The following is a 15,893-nucleotide window of genomic DNA, read 5'->3' as shown; positions in this document are numbered from 1 at the left end:
TCCTGGATTCCCTGTATTTTCAGTTCCTATCTGTACCAGTGTACATCCTCTGGTCTAGCCAGTCTTGCAAGATAGAATTTGAGTCATGGTAGTGGGTGCGGGGAGGAAACCTTTAGGAACTAGAGGAAGGTTGTATTTCTCATACCACCGTGTATTTTTAAAAATTAAAATGACCCACAATTAATTTTATTTCAAAATATTGGACCTTTCTGTCCTACAACTAGAGACTGTAACATTCCAAAGTTGATTTAGAATTTATGGTATGTTTTAAAATAAATGCTAGTAGAGGGAGAGAGAGACTGGGATTCCTGCTTGTTTCAATATTCCGAGTAGAAGTTTATTTTCGATTGAATGCAAATAATATAGCTACCCTAGTGGATATATCCATTGATACAGGATGACAACAGTAACAGCATTCACTCATTTCTTCTCTGACATTTTCCTCAAAAGAATCGGATGATATATCAAAGAAAAATATACAAGCTAAATCCTAGTGGAATGTTGACTGCTTTTGTTAGTTATCTTTTGAGTAGCTACAATGAGACTTTTACATTAATTTTTGATATAATGAGGTACCAGAAATATGTAAAGATATATGGCTGTGTTAGCTATTTTTGAAAATTTGTTTCCAAGTTAAAACTTACCCTGAAAATTTGCTGCCAAGTAAAAACACTTACTTGAGGAAGATTGTTAATTTTAATCTTAGATAGATGGAGTTTAAGCTGTTGTACTGTAGCTGAAATGTTTTACAGTTTGCTAATTATCAAGGTTTGGATAGATTGTTCATCTTCTTTAAGGGTCAGATATGGAAACCCCACTAAGCCAACTGGGCTTCACTTCAAACTTATACCTGTAGGAGGTTTAAGGAACTCACATACTCCCTTGGACTTACGGCTGAAATGCCTTAGTGTGAGAAGACGCAGATGAGTGCTTTCCATGATTGTGGAATTGGTGGTTGTTGGACTTTGGTTTGGATCTCTTGCTTTGAGGGTGCCCAGTGAATGATAGTCTGGGACTACCATATAGTTAATATTTTAATACTCTCTTTACTTTCTTATGTCATGTATTAGTTTTGTAGGTTTGGATCTGTCTTTATGAATAAGTGTTATTGAGAGTTTTTCCCCATCACGAACCCCCATTGTTCATACAAATGGTTTCCAAGTCACGTAAGCTTTTAATCTGCACATCAACAATTCATGTGTTTCTATCCAAAAAGCCAGTCTATAGTTGTATAATTTCCTTGTCTCAACAGTATTTTTAATTCTAAACTTTGGGCTAAATTAATAACTATCAATTGAATTACCTTATGCCCCTGGGATGATTTAGAATGCTCTCTATCATAAAATGATAATGATGTATCTAAACTGAACTAGAGACCTAGTTCCATAGATATAGGAATGGATTTTGGCTCACACTTAATTCTATTCCCAATTTAAGAACAATTAGTTCTTATGACATGGCTTTATTAGATACTTGATCTCATTAAAAGATAACTGAAGATATGAGTATTATAGCAAAGTATGGTGAAGAAACCAGATGGTGCCTGGCTATCAGAAATAATAGTATCTGAAGTCTGAAAGGCTTGTCTTAAAATAAGCAGCCATCTATGTGAGGCATCAACTAAGTCCACATAGAAGAAATACATCACCAGCCTGTGTGATCCAAGGATTGCATATAATAAAATCCAAATCCAAAGGAGGTGATGGTATCAGAGTTTAAATTTTTAGCACTGGGTTTGCAAAAGTCTTTGGATGACAGTGGAAGCCCAAAATCCATTTGTAGGGTCCTTACATGGATTAAGCCTCTGGGATCCCCTCTGACCATAGTTCAGGGATGTGAATAGCGTTGCTATCAGACAGAGAACAGTGTGAAGTTGATGATGGCAGATGTCATTTGAAATGAAATAGCTTATTATTTGATCTCCCTTTTGACCCATTTTAAAGTTGTTTCATTTTTTAATATTTTCTGCATTCTTTTTGATTGATACCTTCCTGTTTTGTTTTGCTGGTTTTTTGTTGTTGTGTGCTTCGTGCTTGTGTTTTGTATGATTTGCTGTATATGAAATTCAGGGTAGGATGGGACACCTTTTTCCTCAAAGTGAAATCCTTGCTGTTCTACACTTTAAAGAGGTCATGTGCAGCAGAGTTTCCCAATACAACATGGCATTGATTTCTTGACTGCAGTTTCCATGAGCATTTATTGGGAATCCAAGCAAAAGGAAACCCTTGACACCTTCAATCCTTTCTATGTTTATCATGATGTTAGCTTTGCATAGCCTCTAAGTCACTCAGGGCATAGCCATTATGAAAATCCTTAGAGCCCTGTGTGGAGTCGTCTAGTTAATTGAGCTGTGTTTCCCTAACCCCCATCATTCTCTACCACAATATTCATAGTATTTCACAATTTTCATAGCATCATTTATCAGCAACTGGAGCTATTTTATTTAGTCATTAACATGTTTGCCATCTCTCCTCACTGGAGTACAATCTCCTTGAAGGGAGGAATTTTGTCTAGCTTATGTTTTACTATATACAGATCTAAAACATTAATCAAACAGTGAGTATAATTTATTGTTATTGATTGTTAATTGACTTATTAACCCTCTCTCTGCTTTGGGCAATCACCCCTGCAGGGCTTGGATGAGATCAACCCTATTTTTTTTTCAACAACTTTATTGACAAGTAATTTACATATCATATAATTCAATAGTTAAATCATTCAATCATGTCATGGACAATTGTACAGTCATGCTCACATCACTTTTAGAGCATTCTCCCCTCCAATGGTTAAATAATCTCTTTAAGATAAGTTATGCAATTGCAGTCCAATCTAGTGCTACCTCCCCCCTCCCATCTTTATTATTTACTCCCCCGAAATCATCTTTTCTCCCTATCTCCCCACCCACACCCATATATTCCCTATATCCCCTTGTATCTATTATTACCATTATGCATCCTTTCCTCTTGTGCTTCACAGTGGGGAGATCAAATCGAAAACAATAAAAAAAACACAAAATGTTGCTGAGGTAGTAAGGATAAAACATAATAGTATACAGATAAAAATAAAAATAATGTGTTAGAAGAAAAAGGCCCCCAACAACATCCAGAAAACCAGGGAAGAAATTTCTGCCATGGATCCAGTAAGAGATACTTGCACCCAGAACAAATTCAGGTCATGTCTATAGGGTGGTCAACTGGACAAGTATCAAGGTCAATCCAGCATATTCAAGATTACAATGTTCTCTTGGGAAATTACTTTAATTCTTCTGGTATAGTTTTTTCTAAAGTTTTATTGGGATATAATTAATATAGCGTAGAGTTCAGTAGTTCAATGTATGAAGAAGGTTTGTGCATTCCTCACCACGATTAACTCTCAATTATTTATTCCTTCTTGTACTCAAGGCTGTTGACTCCCATTCCCCCCATCTCCCCTCCAAGCCCTCAGGTAATTATGAACCCTTGTGGTAGGCCTGATCATCTAGAGAAACAGATTCAGTGACATTTATGTATCAGGAAGATCTGTATACCAAGAAGTAATTATATATCAAGAAGGCACCTAGCCCAGTTCAACTCAAGTCCGTAAGTCCAATGCTAGTCCATACGTCCTTCTACAGACGTGTGCGTCCACATGCCAGTGTCTCAGATGCAGAATAGTGAACCGAGAAGCAAAAAGAGCACAGACTGGTGGGTGCAGAGTCTCGAGGATTCAAGGTTGGTGGAAATCTGTCAGGGTACCAACAACTTTCAAGGTCAGCCCACAGGGGCCCTGGAGACAGGCGGCGTTCCAGTAGGCAACAAGGCAGAGAGGCAAAGAGGGCAGTTTCCATTGCCTCTCATTCTTATACCAAAAGGCTATGACACTAAGGAGGCGTTATCAGACTGTGACCTGATTGACAGGTTTGACTCCACTCCTGCCCATGAGTGTCTAGTTGACATAAAATCATCTAACTACCACAATCTTGTTGCTGTCTTTGAAGATCCACCCATTGTGACTTTCTTATGCAGAAAAACATACAAGGCAAAAAAAAAGAAAAGAAAAAAGGACCCAGCAATAATGACCAAATAAAATAGAGAAAAACCTCAATAGAAAAGAAAGCAGGAAATATTTAAATATTTAAAAAACCAAAATGGGTCAAAAGGGCGATCTAATGTAACCAGGTGTTACCTTCCTGCCTAACTACAGCTGCTAAAATCCACTGTATAAGGCTCTTTGTCTGATGTTAGGTTGTTCACATTCCTAGACTATGGTCAGTGGGCATTCACCAGAGACTCAATTCATGCAGGGACCTTACGACTGGATTTTGAGCTTCCACCATCATCCTTAACATTCTGCAAAGTGGATGTTTCCTAAGATGAGGAAGCTTGAAAGGAAGAGTACCTGAGATTTCACAATGACCAGGTCTCACGACCTATAAAAATAACAATAGAAATCTGGCGACAACGATTTAAATCTATGGTAGAACATTCATTCAGTAAACCTTGGTTGAGTGCTGACCTTAATTCTGGCACAGGATGAGGGCACTGAGGTCAAGCCATGGCCTCCAACATCATAATGTCTCAGAAAAGAAAGAAACAAAACAAAGCATGGATAAACACGATCCGTGTATTCCAGCTCGTCTTCTACTGCTCTTTCACAAAAACGTTCTCAAAACTGCTCAGCATTTCTGCTCTGGACTTCTTTTAAATTAAAGTTATTATAGCTCTCACAGTAGTTAATGCTTTCAGCATTATGGAATTAAGTGATACGATTTATATGGCTATAACTTTAATAGCACCATGTAAAACACAGTCATTAAGGCTGCAGTTTCTGCCAACCTGAGTTAGTTGTGATCCGAACACTGCTATGCTTCCTAATTTAATGGCAGCAGGACTTGCACTAGAATTTTAAATTTTATTAACTTGATTTTTAAAAAAAATCATTTTATTGGGGGCTCGTACAACTCTTATCACAATCCGTTCATCCATCTATTTGTGTCAAGCACCTTTGTACATTTGTTGCCATCATCATTCTTAAAACATTTGCTTTATATTTGAGCCCTTCCTATCAGCTCCTCATTTTTCCCTCCCTCCCCATTTCCCCCTCCCCCCCGTGAACCCTTGATAATTTATAAATTATTATTACTTTGTCATATCTTACACTGTCCGACACCTCCCTTCACCCACTTCTCACTGTCCGTCCCCCAGGGCGGAGGTTATATGTAGGTCCTTGTAATCGGTTCCCCCTCTCTACCCACCCCTCCCTCCACCCTCCTGGTATCGCCACTCTCACCACTGGTCCTGAAGGGATCATCCGTCCTGGATTCCCTGTGTTTCCATTAACTTGATTTTTGAACAGTGAATATAATAGGAGATGAGACCCTATTTGCACATATTTAGGTCATGATGGCCAGAAGGACTAATAATCCTCTTGCTGAGTGAGTTGAAGCTTTCTGCTCCCAGAAAGATTTACTGCCTAGGAAATTCTATTGGAATTAAAAAAAAAAAAAGGACTGAGCAAAGTCATTGTCGTATATTACGAGAACTGCCCTTTGTTGTGACAGGCTGCAAATCATTCATCGCAAGCAATGTGTACTTATACTTGTTGTAATCAATTATGTGAAGGCATCTACTATAGATGTAGAGTATTTCAATCTTGCATAGAAGCGCTACCTTTAAAGCTTGATATTGGTCAAAAAATATTTGGTTCAGAAGGAAAATGGAAATCCATTTCAAACTAGCTTCATGTGTAAAAATGGGAAGGATTTTTATTTCAGAGACTGGGCAAGCCAGGGCTCAGCTAATGAGGTGTCATCGTTTCAATATGAGGCTCTCTTTCTAGTGGGCAGGTGTCCCCTCACCTCACTACCGTTGAATCAGCTGTGACTCACAGCGACTCACAGGACAGGGTAGAACTGTGCCCGTGAGCTTCTAAGATGGTGGCTCTTTACAGGAGTAGAAAACCTCATCTTTCTCACACAGGAGCCCAGAGCTCATAGCCTCCCCGTTTATCTCTCTTGGGGGAAAGAAATATTCTTTTCCAATAACTGCCATGGAGAAATCGTGGGGAAGATTCTGTTGTTCTCATTTGGAAATCGACCAGCATAGTGTTCTAAGCTCCTAGATTCTTCTTCTCATTTTCTCCTTCAATAGTGTTATTCCTACATTTGGCACTTTCTCAAAAGTTAAGTATGCAATTCCCATACGCCTCAGCGATTGTATCTCTATATGGTTGTTGGTCGGTGCTGTCCAATTGGTTCTGACTCATAATGCCCTATGTTCAACAGAATGAAGCACCTCTCAGCCCTGTGCCAGCCTCACAATTGTTCTTATATTTGAGCCCACGGCTGCAACCACTGTATCCATCCATCTAGTTGAAGGTCCTCTTCTCTTTTGATGCCCTGGGACTTTACCAAGCATAGTATCCTTCTCCAGGGACTGTTTTTTCCTGGCATGTTCAGTGTGTAAGATGAAGTCTTGCCTCCAAGGAGTATTCTGGATGTACTTCTTCCAAGATAGATTTCTTTGTCCTTTTAGCAGTCCATGATATGTTTACTATGCTTCCCCAGCATCACAATTCACATACATCATTTCTTCTACAGCCTTCCCTATTCAGTATACAACTTTCACATGAATACGAAGTAACTGAAAATATCATGATTTGGATCAGGTGGCACCTCAGTCCTTAAAGAAACACCCATGCTTCCCAACACCTTAAAGACGTCGGAGGTGCCCCGGCGGGCGCGCAGCCCAGCGCCATGGGCCGGCTTCGGGAGGCCGCAGGTTGGGGGCCTCCGACCGAGGGAAGCCGGAGCCGGGTCTATGAGCGGCCCGGAGACCGGGCTCGACTGCTGCGGAGGCATCGGCGGGGTGGACTTCAGGCAGGCAGACCTCTACGTTATGGCCTGGCTGCTGGGCTACGTGAACCCCTTGGATCCCAGCTCGGTGGCTGCAGTCCTAGCATCGCCTTCAACCCGCCCTTCTGGAATGTGGTCACAAGATGGGAACAGAAGACCCACAGACTGAGCAACGCCTTCGGGTCACCCTACCTGGCCTGCTATGCGCTGGGCGGCGCCAACCCGCTGCTGAACCTGGTCCGCTCACACCACTTCACACAGGCCATGCTGAGCCAGCCCAAGATGGAGAGCCTGGATCATGTCGGAGCCTACCGCGTGGGCCTCGCCCTCCCGGGAGTGGCCGTCCTGTTTGTGCTCTCCAGCTTCTCTGCACTGGGTTTCACTGGAACAATCCTAGGTGATTATTTTGGGATGCTCAAGGAAGCCAGTGACCACGTTCCCGTTCAGTGTCCTGGACAACCCCATGTACTGGGGCAGCACTGCCAACTACCTAGGCTGGGCTGTCATGCACGCCAGCCCTGCCGGCCTCCTGCTGTCTGCCATCGTGGCCCTGGTCTATGTGACTGCGGTGCTACAAGGAGCCCTTCACAGCAGAGATCTCCCAGCAGAAAGCCGCCGAGTCCGACAAGCAGAGTTGACCGGCCAGCTGGTGGGCCTGGGAGGGAGGCAGTAGTCGTGCTGGGGTCGAGCCCTCTGCCCGCCCTGCCCAGCCCACCCTGAGGGGCGCGACCTCCACTGCTCAGGCTCACACCTCATGGCTTCTCCAGTGCCTTGGAAACGGCGTCGTGGGGGCTGGCTCTTACTCTTCCCCTGAGCCTCCACTACCCCTGCACTTAGACTCCCCAATAAAGGCCTCTGTCTCAAAAAAAAAAAAAAAAGTCTTATGCAGCAGATTTAGCCAATGCAATGCACCCTTTGATCTCTTAACTGCTGCTTCCATAAGCATTGTGGATCAAAGCAAGATGAAATCCTTGATTACTTCAATCTTTTATCCAGTTATTAGTATGCTACCTCGTGCTTCAGTGGTGAGGATTTAGTTTTCTTTACATTGAGTTGTAATTGACACTGAAGGCTGCAATCCTTGATGTTCATAAGCAAATGCTCCTCACTTGCAGCAGACAAAGTTCTGTCATCTGCATATTGAAAGTGGTTCATAAGCCTTCCTCCTATTCTGATGCTATGTTCTTCTTCATATGCTTCTTGATTATTTACGCAGCATACAGATTGAATAAGTATGGTGAGAGGATGCAATCCTGATACACACCTTTCCCGATTTTAACCCATTCCCTTGTATCTCCCTGTTTATCCATCTACAAATGCTACAGGAACACAGTGAGCGATCCCAGAATTCCCTTTCTTCTCAAGGGCACTCATAGTTTGTTAAGATCCACACAGTCAAATATTTTTGCATAGTCAATAAAACACAAGCATACATGTTTCTGGGATTCTCTGCTCTCACCGAAGATCCATTTGACATCACCAGTGATATCCTTTGTTCCACGTTCTCTTCTGAATCTGACATGAATTTATGGCAGCTCCTTATCAATATACTGCGACCCTGGTTGAATGATCTTCAGCCAAAATTTCCTTGCTTATAATATCAATGATATTGTTCTCTAAGTTGTGCTTTCTTTTAGGTTGCCTTTCTGAGGGATGGGTAAAATATGGATCTCTTCCAGTCAGTTGTCCAGGTTAACTGTTTTCCAAATGTCTTGGCATAGATAAGAAAGGCTTCTAGTGCTTCATCATCTTGTTGAAACATTTCAATTGGTCTATACTCCTGAGTTAGTTAATTGTGCCAGGCTGGCCAATAATCACATGTGGGGCTAATTGAAAGGCAGAGGGATAAATGGGTGGTGAAGCCTCGCCTTTCGAGTTCTCCAGTCTCTTGCTTTGTGATGGTCGCACCAGGATGCAGCTGCCTTAGCAGTTCCCTGCTTCAGCTTGCAAGAATGATTCTTACAAGACATCCCCAAGGAGAAGCCGCATGGATCTATCCCGATGCAGCCCTGGGTGCTGGAGCAGCCGTGTGGAGAACCCTGCTAGTGCTGAGATGCTTATTCGTTTACTGACTCAGCTTTCCTCCTGCAGTCAGCGTCATTGCCTCTGTTTTGTGAGGTGGAGGACTTTGTGGACTGGTGTTGGGTTAATGGGTTAATGTTGGACTTGTGGGCTTGGGCAGCATTGGGTTGGGATGTTTTCGTGATGCACACTTTCTTTACATAAAACTGTCTTGTACGTGAGTTGCTGTGGATTTGTTTCTCCAAAGTACCTAGACTAATACAACTCCATAGGTATATACTCCCAGGTATATACCCCTACAAACTTGGAAGTGGGAATGTAAACTGATACTTGCATACCAATGTTCATTGAGCAACTATTCACATGTGTCAAAAGGTGGGAACCAGTCAAATGTCTATCAACAGATAAGTGGTGGGGGGATGTGGTACATACGTACTGTATAGTGGAATAGTATTTAGTTATAAAGAGAAATGGAGTTTTGATATATGGATGATCTTTGAAAAAAAATTAAGCTGAGAGAAATAAGTCAGTTACAAAAGGATTGTGTAATTCCACTTATACATAAGATATAAACTAAGTAAATGCATAGCAACTAGAGCTTATAGTGGGCAGGTGGGAGGAGGAAAGGGAGGCATTGTTGCTTAAGGGGCTCAGGCTGATGACAACTTTAGAAGGAGATAGTGGTGATGTTTGTGCAACATGATGAGCCTAATCAATGTCACTTATTTATATGTTTCAAAAAGGCTGAAATGACAAAAGTTCTTCTATACCTATATTTCATTGTTAATTTCCCATCAAGTTGTCCTCTAACTCATGCCAATGCTACAGGGGCAGAATGCTTTCATAGGGTACCATCATGGAGATTGTAGCTAGGTTTTCAGAGGAGCATCATCTCATTAAATGAATTGGAAAATATTTGATAGGGTGGCCTTATCAGTTGTAACCTCTATGAACCGATAGTTGGTATATTGTCAAAATAAGACAGGTAATTAAAAGCAGTGTGGGCAAAATAGCTTTATTCAGGTACAACAAATCATGCCAATGCAGAGGAGGATACATTCCATCCATACACGAAGCATGAAAATCTGAACATCTCTGCCTCACTCCCCACACCATTTGTGAGAGCAAATGTGCAATGAGATAGCAGCTGGATGCTGGAGGAGCGTCTGCCTTGGGTGCAGGGAATACAGAGTGCAGCATCTGTAGAGAGTCGAGACACAGTAAAATGAACCTAGTGAAGCACCAGCAGCAACAAAGAAAAGAAAACTCGGAAAAAGGAAATTCCTCAGGGCTTAGAAAATCTCAAACTATTTTCCCAAAGAACCCAGGTAAAAGACCACATAAAGGAACTTATTTTACCACAAAAGTATTTTCTGTGTGAATATATTCCATATTATTTATTCATGTGATAATTGGACATTGGGTTAGTTCCAGTTTGGAACTGTTATTAATAACACAGCTCTGAATATTATAGTACGTGTCTTTTTGTGAATCTATGTGTGAATTTCTGTTGGGCGTCTCTGTATTTTTAAGTGAGCAACACGTCTCAAAAGATTGCTGTGTTAGTCTAGGTACTTTAGAGAAACAAATCCACAGCAACTCATGTATAAGAGAGTTGTATGTAAAGAAAGTGTGCATCACGAAAACATCCCAACCCAATGCTGCCCAAGCCCACAAGTCCAACATTAACCCATTAACCCAAAACCAGTCCACAAAGTCCTCCACCAAACATCCCAACCCAATGCTGCCCAAGCCCACAAGTCCAACATTAACCCATTAACCCAACACCAGTCCACAAAGTCCTCCACCTCACAAAACAGAGGCAATGACGCTGACTGCAGGAGGAAAGCTGAGTCAGTGAACGAACAAGCATCTCAGCACTAGCAGGGTTCTCCACACGGCTGCTCTAGCACCCAGGGCTGCATCCGGATAGATCCATATGGCTTCTCCTTGGGGATGTCTTTTAGGAAGTCAATCTTGCAAGCTGAAGCAGGGAACTGCGAAGGCAGCTGCACCCTGGTGCGACCATCACAAAGCAAGAGACTGGAGAACTCGAAAGGTGAGGCTCACCACCCATTTATCCCTCTGCCTTTCAATTAGCCCCACATGTGATTATCGGCCAGGCTGGCACAATTAACTAACTCAATTACATATAATGTATCATTTTTAATAAATTAAAAACAACTAAAATAAAAAATAAAATGTTATAGCAGTTAAAAGAAAAGAAAGAACCAGCAGGTTTCCTGGGTGTGGGTGTGGGTGTGGATGGCAAGAGAGATGCAGGGGGAGGGTGGGGTGGGGGTAGGGGGAACTCCTTGATATCAAGGAATTCAAGTGGAAAAATGTTTTGAAGCTTATTGTGGTAGCAATTGTACAATACTGATTTATGTGATTGAACTATGGAATGGTATGATATCTGTATTAGCTCCCAATGAAATGTTATTTTTTTTAAAGAAGAAAAATAGTACAACTGCAAGTCACCTTGCTTTTTATTATCACCATGCACAAGCATTGTAAACAATGTAGGTGACCAGATACACTGCTTCACCTGGGTCACCAGTTACAGTGTTCCTGAATCCCCTGGATGTCGCTGGGCTAATGCTGCTTCTCTGTCTCCAGTCAAGCGCACCAGAGAAACACATGTCAGAGTCCTGCCACAGGACTTTTGAGCAGCTCTCAGTGCTTCATTAGGAGAATCAGTGTTGTTGGAGTGAAGAGTAAGTGAACTATATGAGAAAATGTTTTTTAAAAAAGCCCTCCACATCATAGATTATGTCAGCATTTGTGTTGGAGCAATAAGTATAAATAAACACGATAAATAATGTAATTCCTTCCTATATAAATTCATCAGAAAAAGCTCTGTTCCTAATGAGTGATTCAATTTTCAGATGGACTAAAACTGCTTGAATGTTAGAATTTGGAAGAAATAGATGAATAATGACAAATTTTCTGTTAAACTAATCTAGACTGAAGAAAAATAATGAAAACAAACCCCAAACAAATTCAAACTCACTGGCATTAAGTTGTTCCAATTCACAGGGACCACATAGAACAGGGTAGAACTGCCCCAGTGGGTTTCTAAGACTATAATTCTGTATAGGAGTAGAAAGCCTCATGTTTCTCCCAAGAAGTGGTTCGTGGTTTTGAACTGCTGACCTTGCAGTTAGCAGCCCAATATGGTGATGGCAGCTTTTGGACCAGAGTTAGTACTATAATCATGCACTGCTGCACTTCCATATGTATCATGGTCCTGTAACATTAAAGTAGAGAACTCCCAGAGAACAGGACATTGCAAATGCAACACTTTCCTGCATGCACCACATGTATCTCAGATCTCTTGTATGTAGAGTGACTGCACTGCTAGGCATTTAATGGCACAGAATGCAAATAACCTATCAAACATATGTATTGATAGTCATAAGAAATGCCTCTGTTATTGGCTCATGTACAGTACTTTTACCTAGAAGGAAACTGTACTTCCTAGCTAACAGGTGACTGCATCACAGTGCATGCTGTAACTTGCAGGGAGTAGCAGCCAGCCATGCATGCTGAATGTCACTTGAGTATTGCAGGGTTACCTCTGTTTAGTTTCCTTTCTCAAATATGTCTGTGAAGTAAATCATGGCTTCCAAATGCAGCATACTTGGTGCTAATGATGACAACACAGAGGCAAAGGAGAAGCAATTTGGAAGTGAAACAAAAGTTTTAAACATCACGGAAGTGGAAAATAAGTGAGTGCTATTGCTTACAACTTAGGCACGCTGCACTAAAAAAATCATTACGATCCTCAAAGACCAAGAAAAATAATCACTTAGTGGTGAAAGGATCAGGTTCACGAAGAGGATCAAGTATGAAGAAATAACCAGTGATGTGGACCGAGGGAATCCCTCTCAGCCCACTGACCATCACTGTTAAGGCACGGAGCTTGTTCAAGATGTTTAAAGAAAAGCAGGCCCAGACTTCGATGCGGTGGTCGCGCAACGTCCAAATCACGTAACAGACTATGTCATGGATGTCTAGTGATGCATGATTGCGTTACCCTCATTGGCATATAGTCCTGGCCCCACCTGGAGTATCACTGGTGGTCCAGCAGGTGGCACTCTTCCCTTTGTGCACTTGTACTAAGCTCACAGCGTCCAGAAAACAACCTAGTTCAGAGTCCTGCCTTCTGAAGCACTGGTAGAATTGGCTTATTGTGGCAATACTGTGATTAGACCCTTTGCCTGGATGCCTGTGCTTGGTCTTCGGAAGATTTGAAGATTTGGTTCTAGAGTTTATCCTCCTTAGATCTAAGTCTTCATTGTTTCTGTTTTGTTTTCTTCCAAATGCCTGGGGCTTTTACTGTGTAAGGTGTTATGCAATGATAGGGTCCACAATGATTAGAATGCCTATTTGAAAAGCATGCTGAGAACTTCCAAGCCATGTTTTCCAACTTAAGAAGATTTAAAAAAAAAAAACCTTTCCCACTTGTGGTAAAAATTCCACACATTCCTGGATTTTCCAAGAATCACCAACAAACAGAAATTGAATTCTATCTACTGCATATTCCTTTCGAGAGGTTATATTAGGCTGAACTTTCAATGGCTTGTATTTATGAAAAATTATTATTATTATTGTTGATTTTCAAACATACTATTAAAATACAGCTTTTCCTTTCAAATTTGGTACTAGTGCCCTGGCCCCTGAGGAGTCAGCTATGCTGGTCGCAAAGCAAAATACGATAGTAAGCATATGAATCAAAAGAGCAAATCAAAGATCGATAGAACAGTTAACAATACACCTCTTCATTGATTAACTCTTGTCATGCTAGCTTTATGTAGACAACGCGGAGCATGTATTTAGCTGTAACAATATGTGTTAATTACTAAGGGATATTCCACAACTCAATGCCATTGAGGCCACTCTGACTCATAGGGACCCTACCCCATAGAGTAGAACTGGATCTTTGGGTTTCTGATGTGGTAAGTCTTTACAGGAATAGAAAGCCTCATCTTTCTCCCATGCAGCAGGTAGTGGTTTTAGACCACTGATCTTGAGATTAGCAAACCAACATGGAACCCATTACCCACCCTCCCCCCACCAGGGCAATTTAAATTATTTTCCATGGGCAGAAGGGAAGGCAGTAATTAGAACAGGAGTCCAGTCTTTCTTACATGAAAGCTGGTGCCTCTGAAAAATAAATCACACATTATATCACATCTAGGTAGTTCATCTTTCCTTCATTAATTTATTCTACCTTGCATGAGACCATTTTCAACATTTAGTCTACCTTCGATATAAACCCAGCATGGAACAATCTGTAACAAGTGCTGTGGGTCAGGCCAAGCATTCCCTAGAAACTGCACAAAGAGAAGAAGAATGGTAAGGGAAAATTGGAGGGTGCCAGAGACAAATGGAATTGACTTTATAATTTGTCAGGAAATATTCAATAAAAATCTCAAGATAATACATCTTAATAAGAACTGTATTTACTTTGCAATGTGTGCTACAGTAAAAAAGGTAAATGCCTTTAATATAAATAAAGTGCTTCTAAATCAATAAGAATAAGAAGTCAATAGAAAGTGTAAGAACAAGTAATTCACAAAGAAACACATACAGCCAGAAAGCACGTTGTAGGCACTTACTTTTCCTTCCTCAGTAAGAAGTTTAAAATGAAACAATAAAATGTGATACCTAGTTTGACTTCCAAATGGACATATATGAAAAAGAAAATGCTAATAGTAAAAACATGTGAACATGTCTGGTGTGGCTGAAGGTCAGGGAAGCAGGCATGCAGATGCTGATGTTAGGTATGTTAATTAAGCTATATTTATACAATGAAATACCATTGACCTAGACGTGGTTAGTAATTTACATGGAAATATTTCAAATGAAAATGTATGACACAGATTACAGATGATATAGAGCATGATCTCGTTTCTATAATTATAAATTTGTCATTATAAATTGTGATTGCATTATAAATTGTAATTGCATAAAAATCTTTAGGAATTGACACTAAACTAATAATTTTGATTATCTAAAGTTACTCATGTTGAGATCTGAGTGACTGCTTACGTCTTTTCCTTTTGGTTATGTAGAATCTAAAAACTTCTCCATGATAAAACCTATACTAGTCATATAATTAAACAAGAGCCAAATTTATCATCCAAGAAACAATATCATGGTTAAGAGCATAAACTCTAGCGTCAGATAAACGTAGGTCACAAGTGACCTTCAGTAAATTCCTTCACTTCTTGACTTTGTTTCCCTTATCTGTAAAATGCTGATAACCACAGTGCTTATGGTAGTGGTTTTTTCTTGAAGATTAAATTAGATAACTGAAGTAACCTACCACGTGTACAACCAACCAATCATTACAGAGCTCCTACCTCAATATTAGAAACAATGCTAGTTCTGCGGTCGAATTCTTCCCTTTCAGAAGAGACACAGGTTCCATTCGTGGTCAGGGCACCTCACGTATAGTCTGTCCACGGAGGCAGTCATGCTGCTGCAATGGTGACCAGGTGTCAGCTGAGCTCTCGGACAAAAGCAGAGTAGAACAAGAGGCCTGGCGATCTTTTACTTATGAAATCAGCCAAAGACAACCCTATGGGTCACAATGATCCAGTCCAGTTGTATGTGGGGTTGTTCAATGGTAGCTAACATCAACACCCTCTATATTATAGCATAGTACAAGGGACTTGAGGAAAGTACAAAGAAATATGATAGTGCCTGTGCTGTCACTCACTCAAATGAGAAAATGCTAAATAAGGGGTTCACATTTCTATGACATAAAATAGAACCCCAAAACATATATTTTTTAATCGTTTTATTAGGGGCTCATACAACTCTTATCAAAATCCAAACATACATCAATTGTGTAAAGCGCATTTGTACATTCATTGCCCTCATCATTCTCAAAACATTTGCTTTCCACTTAAACCCCAGGCATCAGGTCCTCATTTTTTCCCCTCCTCCCCACTCCCGCCTCCCTCACGAGCCCTTGATAATTTATAAATTTTTATTTTGTCATATGTTGCCTTGTCCGACATCTCCC

General features: G+C 40.9%; 1 pseudogene; it reads left to right on the top strand.

The window, feature by feature from the left end:
* Positions 1–6,800: 6,800 nt before the first annotated feature.
* LOC101657524 lies at positions 6,801–7,585 on the top strand (annotated as a pseudogene).
* The last annotated feature ends 8,308 nt before the right edge of the window (positions 7,586–15,893 follow it).

The sequence above is a fragment of the Echinops telfairi genome, unplaced genomic scaffold, assembly GCF_000313985.2.
Source record: "Echinops telfairi isolate 266 unplaced genomic scaffold, ASM31398v2 ScPeMD7_7424;HRSCAF=8462, whole genome shotgun sequence".
Classification (NCBI taxonomy): Eukaryota; Metazoa; Chordata; class Mammalia; order Afrosoricida; family Tenrecidae; genus Echinops; species Echinops telfairi.
This window is presented reverse-complemented; position numbering and strand designations above follow the sequence as displayed.